Raw genomic sequence first — 11,380 nt, forward strand, 5'->3', positions numbered from 1 at the left:
GGCGCGGAGAGAAACTATTTCATCTGATTTTGAATTGACAACGTCTAATAATTCGTCGTATTGGTTACTAAGAAATGTATAGTATAGATTAAAAATATTTAACCAGTTAGTACCTCTGTATCGGGTATCAAGAAAACTTTGATACTTTATTATATATAACAAGATATAAAAATAATTAGAACCTCGGCGAGATAGCGCAAGTTTAATGAGGGATTAAACTTGCGAACTTCGTACGTAAACTCTGATTGGCTATTTAGAGAGGACGTGTTAAAAATGTTAACGACTCGTCAAAAATTATGCTATCGTGGACATCCATAAATTCGTCATGTACGAAATTATAGGCCTGACAAAATTAAAAGGATAGGCGATTGAGGCCAGCTGAGAGAAAGCTCGCTCTTCCGAAATAAAGCGAATTAAGATTTCTCGAAAACAATTTTATTCGGAAAGCAATTGGTTTTCACGTGATAAGTGATCTTGGGTCATGTGTCGCCTCTACTTTGGGACCTAAATGATGTTCGAGGCCTGAGCCACCTGATGCTTTGCAGTGGTGGCTCAGGACTTCAGACTTAGAAGAGCCTTTCGAAGAGCCTTTATGTTGTAAACGAATGTATTAATTCCCTTATGTAATGTACTTCACAGAAACATGACATTTCAAACGAGGAATATAATCGTACTAGCTGCGCCCCGCGGGTAGGAATATTGGGATAAAAAGTGGCTAAAGTTATACCAGTCCTCCAGCTGTCTACGCACCAAATTTCATTGCAATCGGTTCAGTAGTTTTTGCGTGAAAGAGTAACAAACACGCACACATCCTTACAAACTTTCGCATTTATAATATAAGTAGGAGTAGGATAGGATTAGTAGGATAACCGTATAATAGAAAAGACTTTTAATTCAGTATTTTATTATTTTATAAGAACCACACGAGTTTCTTATCTTCAATTTCGCTTTTAAAATACATATATGAGGTACAAATATACCAAGAAGTAAGTCGCCATTTGTTAACAGAACTTGTAGTTCAGGATGTCAATGTTTGAGTTTGAGTCGCTCTGTAAAGGAAAAACGTAGTAGAACAATGGCTACGTCTTTCTAACATACGTTTTTGTGTGTCTACTTCGACCAGCAGTATATGCTAAGTAAACCTCATTGGAATTAATACTATATAATGTATACAATAAAGCTTTTTCTCGAACATATCTACCTAATGTAACGTTCTATTTACTGTGCTTACTTTACATTCTTTGGTATAATGCTCACAGCGAATATGCAGCATTTCGTTATATATGTTAACCAAACCAGCTTTTCTTTACTACGCGTAGTCTCTTTAGTACTAGTTGAATCTAAATGCCTTTGTTAAAGCTAGTAATAGCTAGGGAAAACGCATTTAAACCAACAGTTAATTGTATTCTCTAAATAAAACTATCTTATACCAATATTCAGCCATGTTTTTGATATCAATACGCTATTATCATTATAATCATTATTATATTCATGACTATAATATATACATTTTAATGTTAAAATAGGTTATACCAAAGAGGGTGTCATCTTTGATTTTTAAAATCAGCTCGTAACAAAAGACTCGCATCGCGTTCGGTGAGCGACTCGACAAAGTTCAAAACAGAGTTACTCAGTTATTTATAGATTACAAGAGAGAAAAACCAATAAACCCAGGTTGGTTAAAACGAACCCTTTATCTCCATTATAAGATTAAACAAGTCGAGGATGTTACATGTAACATCTATTGACCCATTTGTCTCTTACCTTACTCTGACTCAAGGAAATTTATACGACAAATATTTTGCTTCGGATATTTGCAAGGAAACAGATGTGTAGACATACTGTCAGCTCTTTTGGGCCGAAACAATGGCCGTGACGTCACTGTCGAAAACGAAATATAATAATCATATTGTTTACACGTGTGTAATAAGGAAAAGTGCTAGAAGTAAGGTATCACATCACACACATCATCAGCCTATATATGTTCCCACTGCGGGGACACAGGCCTCCTATTAGGGTTCAGGCCATAATCCACCACGTTGGCAGATGTCACATGTCGAAGAACTTTTGGTTCTTAGACACATGTCTACGCTGTCTAAACGGTGAAGGAAAACATCGTGAGGAAACTGGCATGTCCGAGAATTAAAAATTCGACGACATGTGACATCTGCCAACCCGCACTTGGCCAGCGTGGTTGATTATGGCTTAAACCTATAAAGCCTGTGTCCCAGCAGTGGAAACATATATAGACTGACGATGATGATAATGAAGTCTGTATATATTTTTTAAAAGACAAAAACAAGAAACAAAAACCCGATTCTTGAAATTGAAACTAAATATACGCCCTAATTTTATGAATGAAATTTAATTTCTTTATGTTCGTTAAAAAGTTATAAAGTCATTAAAAACTCTTTATCCCTTAATAGGAAACAGCGAACCTACATAAATAATAACAAAACTGTTACAACAATTTAACGACCTTTCTTATATCGTCCTCAAGTAAATGTACAAATTAAATACATCAACACTAAACTCGTTATGCGATATTCGGCTCTGTGCCTTCCTGTTTATGTCTATTATCGTATACACTATATGTTCTATTATTTGCAGTAGTGAAAGGCAAGACACTTGCTTTCATCTCTCAAACAGTTACAAATTCTGAGGCGTAATTGAAGAATGTGTTTGGTTTACGGACGTTGTACCAAATTTATGGTTTTGGGTTTTTTCTTCGCATATTTTTTTAATTTACAACATATGGAAATCGTGTTTGATGGATAATTATTGTCAGTTAAAACTAACTTCAATTTCTTTTTAGAATTTGGAGTGGTACCTCCAGTAGAAAAGAAAATATGTTTTTAATTTATGAAGCTTGAATTGGCTAACGGTGAATTAAAGACAAAACGTTATTTCTTTCATAAGACTATAATTCACAAGTAAAAAACAAGTAAAAACGAAAAAAAAATCAGTAAGAATAGGTACTAAATGGATTGTGAAATTCCTCATGGATCTATACTATATAAACAGTATTGAATTAGTACGCTTTTTGAATTAAATTTAGAAATGAGGTCAGCATTAAAATAATTCCTTAGAAATTCTAGCTAACTAGTAAAATATCTCTAAATATTTAGACATGGCGTAAACTTTCAAGTGTCTAAGTACATACTTGACATTAAGTGTTAACTTGACAACACAATACTTGTTTAACTTTTGAAAAGTATGTATAAGTTAACATATTGAACAATTTGAGTCACATGTATTTTTTACTAGCTGCGCCCCGCGGTTTTACCCGCGTAAGTCTGTATCCCTTAAGAATATCGGGATAAAAAGTTACCTATGTGTTATTCCAGTTGTCCAGCTGTCTAAGTACCAAATTTCATTGCAATCGGTTCTGTAGTTTTTGCGTGAAAGAATAACAAACATACATAAACATAAATCCATCCTTACGTTTTTCTCATATTAGTCGGTAGGATTACTGCAACCTAATCTAACCACCGTAATATAATATAATTATGTAATTTTTATTATCAAAACTGATATAAAAAATTACGATCACATTAGACTGATATCAAAAATTACGATTTTTCAAAAGATCTCTTTGTAAAAGTCTCAGAAAAGATGTCAGAAAGCAAATCATAATAATATAGTTGTGTTTTAATAATCTTCTGTGTACAGTATACATTTTATATAAAAACCTGTTCATTTACGCAGTAAATATTAAAGCAAATAAAATAAAATGAGTTGATTCTTGCATTTCTAGTATACCGCAACGGGTACCTCATACAGAAGAACAGTAAAATATATTATGACGAACTATCAAACTTTTATCGTATTTCCCATTTCTATTATCATTTTAATTTTAATTTTTATTGCATTAAGAATATCACACTGATTATAATTTTTTACGGCAAAAGGTAGTTATGTATAAACATACATAACTACCTTTTGCCCGCGGCTTCGCACACGTTGAATTCGAAGTAGTTTAATAGGCATATAAAAAAGCAGTGGTGGATCAGTGGTGAGAACCTCGGACTTCAAAATCGATATGTTGATGGTTCGAGACCGGGCGAGCGCCCGCAGATAAATTGAATTTTCAATTTATCTGCGCATATGGATAACAGCACACTTCTTAAAACGGTGAAGGAAAAACATCGTGAAGAAGCCGGCATGTCCGAGAATAAAAAGTTCGACGACATATGACATCTGCCTATCCGCACACGGTCAGCGTGGTGGATTATCCTCTAAACCCTCATAGGAGGCCTGTGTCCCAGCAGTGGGAACATATATGGGCTGATGATGATGATGATGATTATTTGTATTAACCTTCCTCTTGAATCACTCTATCTATTAAAAAACGTCATCAAAATCCGTTGCGTAGTTTTAAAGATTTAAGAGATAACATACATTGGAACAAAGAAAACGACTTTGTTTTATATTATATAGTGATATTGAAGCATGTAACATATAGTCTTCACCAAGACTGAGTATGACCCTTTATATTGATTTCCATTGTCATCAGTAAAAACTATCCTTGATTAAATTAGTATACTGAATCTACACTAATATAATAAAGACGAAAATACTGTATTTTTGCATGTTTGTAACGTTTTCACACAAAAACCACTAGATCGATTGCAAAAATTATTTCACCAATAGAAAGCTGCAACTTCACTTTATGATATATGTAGGAGCGCGTGAAGTCGGGGTGGCCACCTATGATGCAATAAGCCGATAACATTCAAAATATAATTGATAACCATTTAAGACGACTTACGTATCCCTTTTTTAAATTAATAACCCTTACTATGGTTACCTACTCATATCATAAACGCGAAAATGTAGGAAGCTCATTCTAATCGATTGGTTTTAATTTATTCCTTTAAATGTTCAAGTCCGTTTTTAATAGAAACACGCATTCTGTCCGGGGTAGCTATTTTACAACTAACTAACAAGCTTTCGCTATTATTAGTGACTCCAAATTAGCATGGTTTTGAGGACTCTAAAGCCAAATCACCACCAAGCGGACTAAGATCGGTATTGGATGATTTAGTTTTTAGCTCGAGCCTTGAAAATTTTTTAAAGAATAGAAAAACTGTCACGGAGCGGGATAAGAACTCGCGTCGTATCATCGAACCGTGTCTTGTTTCTCGGACACCCACATGAGAAATAGATTTTCTTCTACTGTTTTGGTTTCATGCGACCATATTTTTTAAACAAAATCGTTTATTTGAATGCTTTAAACAAAAAATTTAAGGCGTTCCTTATTTTGTGGAACATGGAGTTTAAGTAAACTTATACACAAGCTTCATATACTATATTTATTTACAAAATTTCATAGAATTTAGTAAATAAATTACAACTATTCAATTTACATTAGTTACATCTAAATTACTGCTACTTTATTTTATTAAAATTACTACTACTAGTGCTTATAGGCTGTAAGTCTTAAGTTATATTTAAAAATACCCGTGATGGTTCTAAGTGCTATATTAATTTCCAGTACTGTTATACTTTGGACAATTTCTTAGAATTTCTTAGAATTCTCAGCTTCACTGCTTTGATCCTCTTACTTCCTCGAACACTACGTGGACGGTCAGATCACAGTTTAAGAATTATACAGTTGGGAAAGGCTCTTGGTGTCTGACAAAGGCGCCACGCATGCGGGTACTGATGCTTTGAATTGTGTGCAAAGTTGTTTATAAAAGAAAAAACAAACTAAATTTACAAGTAGAAACATTTCATTTACAAGTAGATTTGTATGGGTTTTATTCTTTGCAGATATTTACGTGATATTTTCTTTTAGAGGTGTTTCACTTTCTATTATTGTTTTGTTTATGTAATGCACATTGGATAAGCAATCTAATAATTTGGAACATGACATTTTTTATACCTTGTAAGCAAAGTTTTCTGGAGATACCTAACTTTACCCCGCCAAAAATGTTGATCTCGACTTACACAGACGCGCCTGCCCTAAGCATTCGCGTCCTCTATCAACGCACGACTGCTAGCCGCGATCGCCTCCCGACTGCTTCAAGGCCACGAAATTACATTCGTTCCCCACTGTATGATTGTTATACTGTGGCCAGATCTTTTCTCTTTGACTGTAAACAAACATGCGAATAATACCAAACGGGAGAGTTTTGAAAATGTCTTGTAGCTCTTTAAATACTTTGTTTAATATTATCACAACATCGGTTCTTATTATCCCCAACTCCATTTTCATATGACATTTATACGAACGTGCCATATCGATCTATATTTATAATATACAATAGGGTCAACAATTTTAGTTTGGGTTCTCTCTACCTTATAATATTATACAATAACTTAAATATTATATTCCTATATCTGACATTAGCAGCAATAGAGGTTCTGTTTCCTTCTATGGCACGATAATATCCCATACATATATAAAGACTACAAATTTCCACCCACTATTTATCGGCCGTCGAGTTCAGTTTTCACGTCTGTTCGTTCTATCTCTATGTTGATAAATAACTAAATCGAATCAAGACTACCGACCTGGTCTATTATAACGGCGTGAAACAGTACTAATTACAGAGTGGAAAAAAGACACCTTTGTAGGTCAACTAGTGCCAGAATTTTACCACAATGGAATAAGCATTGCTTTAAGACTTTATTACCCTTCAGAAAGAAAGAAATATATGTCTTTAAAAAAATATCACCGCACATACGCAGAAAGCTTAATGTTAAAAAAAAACTAATAACTAAACACCTACAACTATCTAATAATTACACTAAAAATTAAATAAGACCTGCAAAAAAGACAAAATACTGTGCGGCTTGTTAATTGCAGATAAAAGGGACAGAAATCCGACTACAGAAGCACAAAATTTTTAAATAATATCATTTCAGTAATAGTTTCATTTCAGGAGCATAACAGAAGTTTTAACGCTTTTCTAATATTAATTTCACCGGATGACCAGTACGTTTGTATATTATGTTGAATCACTTTAAACGTACACCTTTAGGTTATTCAAACTTTGTGCGCTTATCGGTGATAAGACAATTATTTCATAGGTTCATCTTATTGTCATGATTAAATAATTTCCTCACGTATACTCTGCTTATTCTAGTAGGTAAGACAATTTAAAAGATACTATAATTGAAGCGTGTTGTTGTACTATGAAAGTATTATTTTCCAGTATAATTTTTCATCTAGAAAATTCTGATATTCTTTTACGTATGTACACAACATTACATTCGACCTACAGACTTACATAACTGCTTACACAACGCGGGTAAAGACCCCGCGTAACGCTTCTCACCCCCAAAGCTTGACGTTAGTTTTACGAGGTGCGCGTGCGCAGTTGACCGCCATACTTTGAGACCGCGGGTCGGCATTGATCGCGAGTGTTTGTGAGTGGTGTGCTTTATTTATTATATTGCTATAGGTAAGTTTTTATAAACGTGTATTTTTGTTTTTAGGAAATTGTTTTTGTCTATAAAAATACTTAAAATATACGAAATTATAGAAATGTTTTTATGTAAAAGGTGAAACATATAGGAGATATATAAAGGATATATTATATACGATATGCCTTTATATTATATGGCAATTATGCTGTCAGATTATTGATAAGGAGGTATTCCGATCTATTAACTTAATTTAACATATAACTCTAAGCCCCACAAAGCATTTCCGTTAAAATTAATTTAATGTAAATAAGATTAAAAACAATTTCATGATGAATCGTTATTTTTTAGTTTTTATTCTATAGTTCTCTAAACACATTTAGGAAGCAATTGATGCATATTTCTATCTACCTACATTATTGAAATATGAACGTTATTTTCAAACAAACATTGTACATACACGAATACACTAATAAATATAAAGAACGCACATTTAATAGAGTAAGATACGAAACTTAACTAAATGACTTCTCCCCATTTAAAGAAAACTTAACCTCTAAACTTCACAATATGAGACAGCCACAAAGTCCGAAGTAATATAGATAAAATCAAAGTTTAATAGCAGGCTCCAGAAACTTTTTCAATAACAGCATGCAATTTAGAAGCCGAGATGTTAAAAATAGCTGTCATTCTGTTAAAGAATTATCCGTTGTAACATTCGCGAAAACTTGTTAGAATTCCGATTTTAAATTTCCATCGATTGCTATTTTAATGGAAGAACCTTGACTTAGTATTTTCTTTAATAATAAAAAATAAAAAACGGTTTGAAATAAAGCATAATATTATCATACGAGTAAGTTGTTAAATTAGTATGAAAAATTATTATAGCCTTAAAAAAGATAAACGAGAATAATAAAAAGTAAATAGGTTCAAGTTCACACTTGGATAAATATATCGTAATCATATTTTATTGTATTATTAATATGATTATTTTTAAATTTGTATTTAAACATAGTAAAGGACGTAGGAATCGTCCCAGTCGCACGCAGTGACGTTTCATTTACAATGCCTATTGCAAGAGACAAAGCGCGAGTCGGGTATCAGAAAGCTTCCTGACCACTCTTTTTTGTAGAAATTTCTTGTAAAATATATATTTTGTTCTTTCTGTGTTGACTCAATAACGAAGCCTAGGTGAATGAGTAAATGCTTGAGTGGATTTTAAAACGTGAGCTTAAACGACAACCTGGGTATAGGCCTAAATTATGACGATTAAATATGTAACGGAACTAATACCTATTACCGCATAGTTTAGCGACTCTAACGATTGAGTAGGAAGTTATACCCACCGACAGTAAGTATCTATAGATACCTCTCTGTGTTACTTTCACTTCGAAGCATAGATGAATGAACCGAGCATTTTTCAGGTGCAATTCTATAACTGCTTTTCATTTATTTGACAATATTTTATATAAATATAGTCCGATCGCCTTAATTTCTTTTGCCGAGGCCGTAGCAGCAAATGTATCAAATTTGAATGTACAGCATTAAGACGTATTAACAAATTTAAATATTAAAATGACCTTATTAAAATATAAGTGTTTAGTTCTAAATCCAAATCAGTCCAGTGGTTTAGGCGAGAAAAGTTTATAATGTAAGTAGGCATTAAGAATAGTACTAGTTCTATCACCGGAATAATTAATGATTTTAGTGTCTCAAGATTATTAAACACAGTTCGATTACAGAGTATGACTTCAAACTAAAAAAGACATAATTATCAAGTAATAAGTCTCGATAGATTTAAGTATTAAACCATAAAAGCATCAATGTTTGCTCTTTGCTTAAAACAATTACGAAGACAAACTACGCTGTGTACTTACGTGTTTTTCAACAAAAACAGTAAATTTATTCAATACATTCTCATTCCAAGCAACAGATTCTATATTTCTATTAAGAGCAATCTTAAAAATTCTCCGTGTACTATCTAATATACTTAGGTTTAATAGAAAAAAAATTGTACGTGACTTCGCTATGAAACAAACAGATTTTGCAAAGTTAACGATAAACAAATTCCATTGGATTTAGAATATCTTGTTTTAGGCGAGTTTATTTCAACGGTAATTTGAATAAAAACAGATTTTCATTCTGTGCTTATGTCTCATGGGTGAACCTGAGCGAGGGACGTGCGGCTACTAATTTTGTAATAAATTGAACTGAAAAGTGAAAAACTGGTCGCCCGTCCCGGCTCCGCCCGGTATCAAGATTCCTGTTTCATCCCAAGGGAGCATTCAATCGGGATTAAAAGTATCCTACCACCCATGTCAACTCATACCCTGTCGGTAAACCAAATTTCATCAAAATCCGCTCAGTAGTTTTATCATGATTGACGGACAAACATACAAACAAACTTTGATATTTATAATATAAGTGTGATAGTCTGATACTCAACAAACTAATCTATGTATCACAATAATATGTGTTATCTAGTACAGAGTCCTTATAAAACTATAGTTCTGAAGTTTTTTTTAATTCTCCTAACTATCTCCAAGTAAAAACCGATATCACAAAATCGCTCCGACGTGATAGAAAGGCCACCAAATAAACAGACATATATACTTGCTAATGCTAGACTTCTCCACACGAACCTCTCAGTGAATGCTTACGTGTTAACTAGCTCACAAGAATTTATTAAGTATACCCTGGAGCTGTGTAGAAAGTTTATCGTAAGAGATAATTATATATGATAAAAATGCTTAACATTAATTGTTTTTCTTCAATCAATAAAATAATCATTCATTTTATCATATCTATTCAGTATATTATATACTATTATATGGTACTATGGTTCAATAGATTTTTTTTTCAAAACGAACCTAGTACTCACTTTAAAATATTCAGTTTTAGAATATATATCGGCATATTAAGATGAATGAATTGAAAGATGAGAATGAATAACACAGAGAAAGAATAATTTATTTTCAACAGTAGCCTACCTTACTCTCTTGCCTCCTAACTATCCAGACACAAAAATCACATCATAAATTGCTCCGTTGCGATGTGGAAGACAGACAAACAGAAGACACATATCGCATTTATAATATTAAGGACACATACGTCTTTATACTGTAGCCAAGATGTCTTGTCAAATCCTTCATATTTCACATATATTTCCTGAATACCAGCAATGGATGTCATATTTAAATCGCACGCAGGCGTCAAACAAAGGGCCTTACAAAGCTGAGAGTGGAAATGCAAGTCTGAATGTCAATTTCTAAGATGACGAAGCAAACATTTACTAGAACCCTATAACAAGGAGAAATCTCAAGTCTACGTTACGTTTGGTACACTTTCTTCTCATTTAATCGAACCCTTTATGTCATTTTAGTTTGAAACGCTGACTTGCGTTGCTTAGTCGTTAATATTTATTTATTTGAGCAACTATAAATTAATTTTGTTTGTAATAATATGCTTTAAAACTATAAAATCAATTCAAAATTGAACCTTTACATACATAATATGATAAAGTGTTATTAATTCCACGTTGGTGAAGCTAAATATAACGAACCCTATTTTTGTTATAAATGCGAATATAGCTTTTATCCCGGAAATCTCATAAGAGCGGGATCTGCGTGTGGTAAACCCTTGGACTGTTTATTTTTTTCTTATGGTTATACGGGCGGCAGTTATATATAATATAGAAAAGCACAGATTATATATACAATTATTTTTAATCTATGTTATTAGTATAGTGATCTGATGAGCAAAGAATTGTCACATACATATATCAATTGATTTATTCTTGATACGTCGCCTAAAAAAATGTCAAGATTGTTTTATAAAATTACGTTTCAATAAGCATGTACTCGTGATAAACAAACAAATTTCACATCATTTCAAGTGATGATTGTCAAAATATTCAAAGAAAGTTGATTATGCAAGTTGAAGTTATAACCCAATGACCGACAGAGTACCGTAACCTCTGCATATCCGGTAAGAGATGCCGTATAGG

At 32.9% G+C, this 11,380-nt stretch overlaps 1 protein-coding gene across 1 annotated transcript in view; it reads left to right on the forward strand.

The window, feature by feature from the left end:
- Positions 1-7,304: 7,304 nt before the first annotated feature.
- The window catches only part of LOC119833605 (elongation of very long chain fatty acids protein 4-like), a 17,604-nt gene continuing 13,528 nt past the window's right edge, over positions 7,305-11,380 (forward strand). The window contains exon 1 of the mRNA XM_038357695.1: positions 7,305-7,412. The gene's annotated coding sequence lies outside the window, so the exon portion shown is untranslated. The remainder of the gene's footprint in view (positions 7,413-11,380) is intronic.

This window comes from Zerene cesonia, chromosome 17 (assembly GCF_012273895.1).
Source record: "Zerene cesonia ecotype Mississippi chromosome 17, Zerene_cesonia_1.1, whole genome shotgun sequence".
In the NCBI taxonomy this organism is placed as follows: Eukaryota; Metazoa; Arthropoda; class Insecta; order Lepidoptera; family Pieridae; genus Zerene; species Zerene cesonia.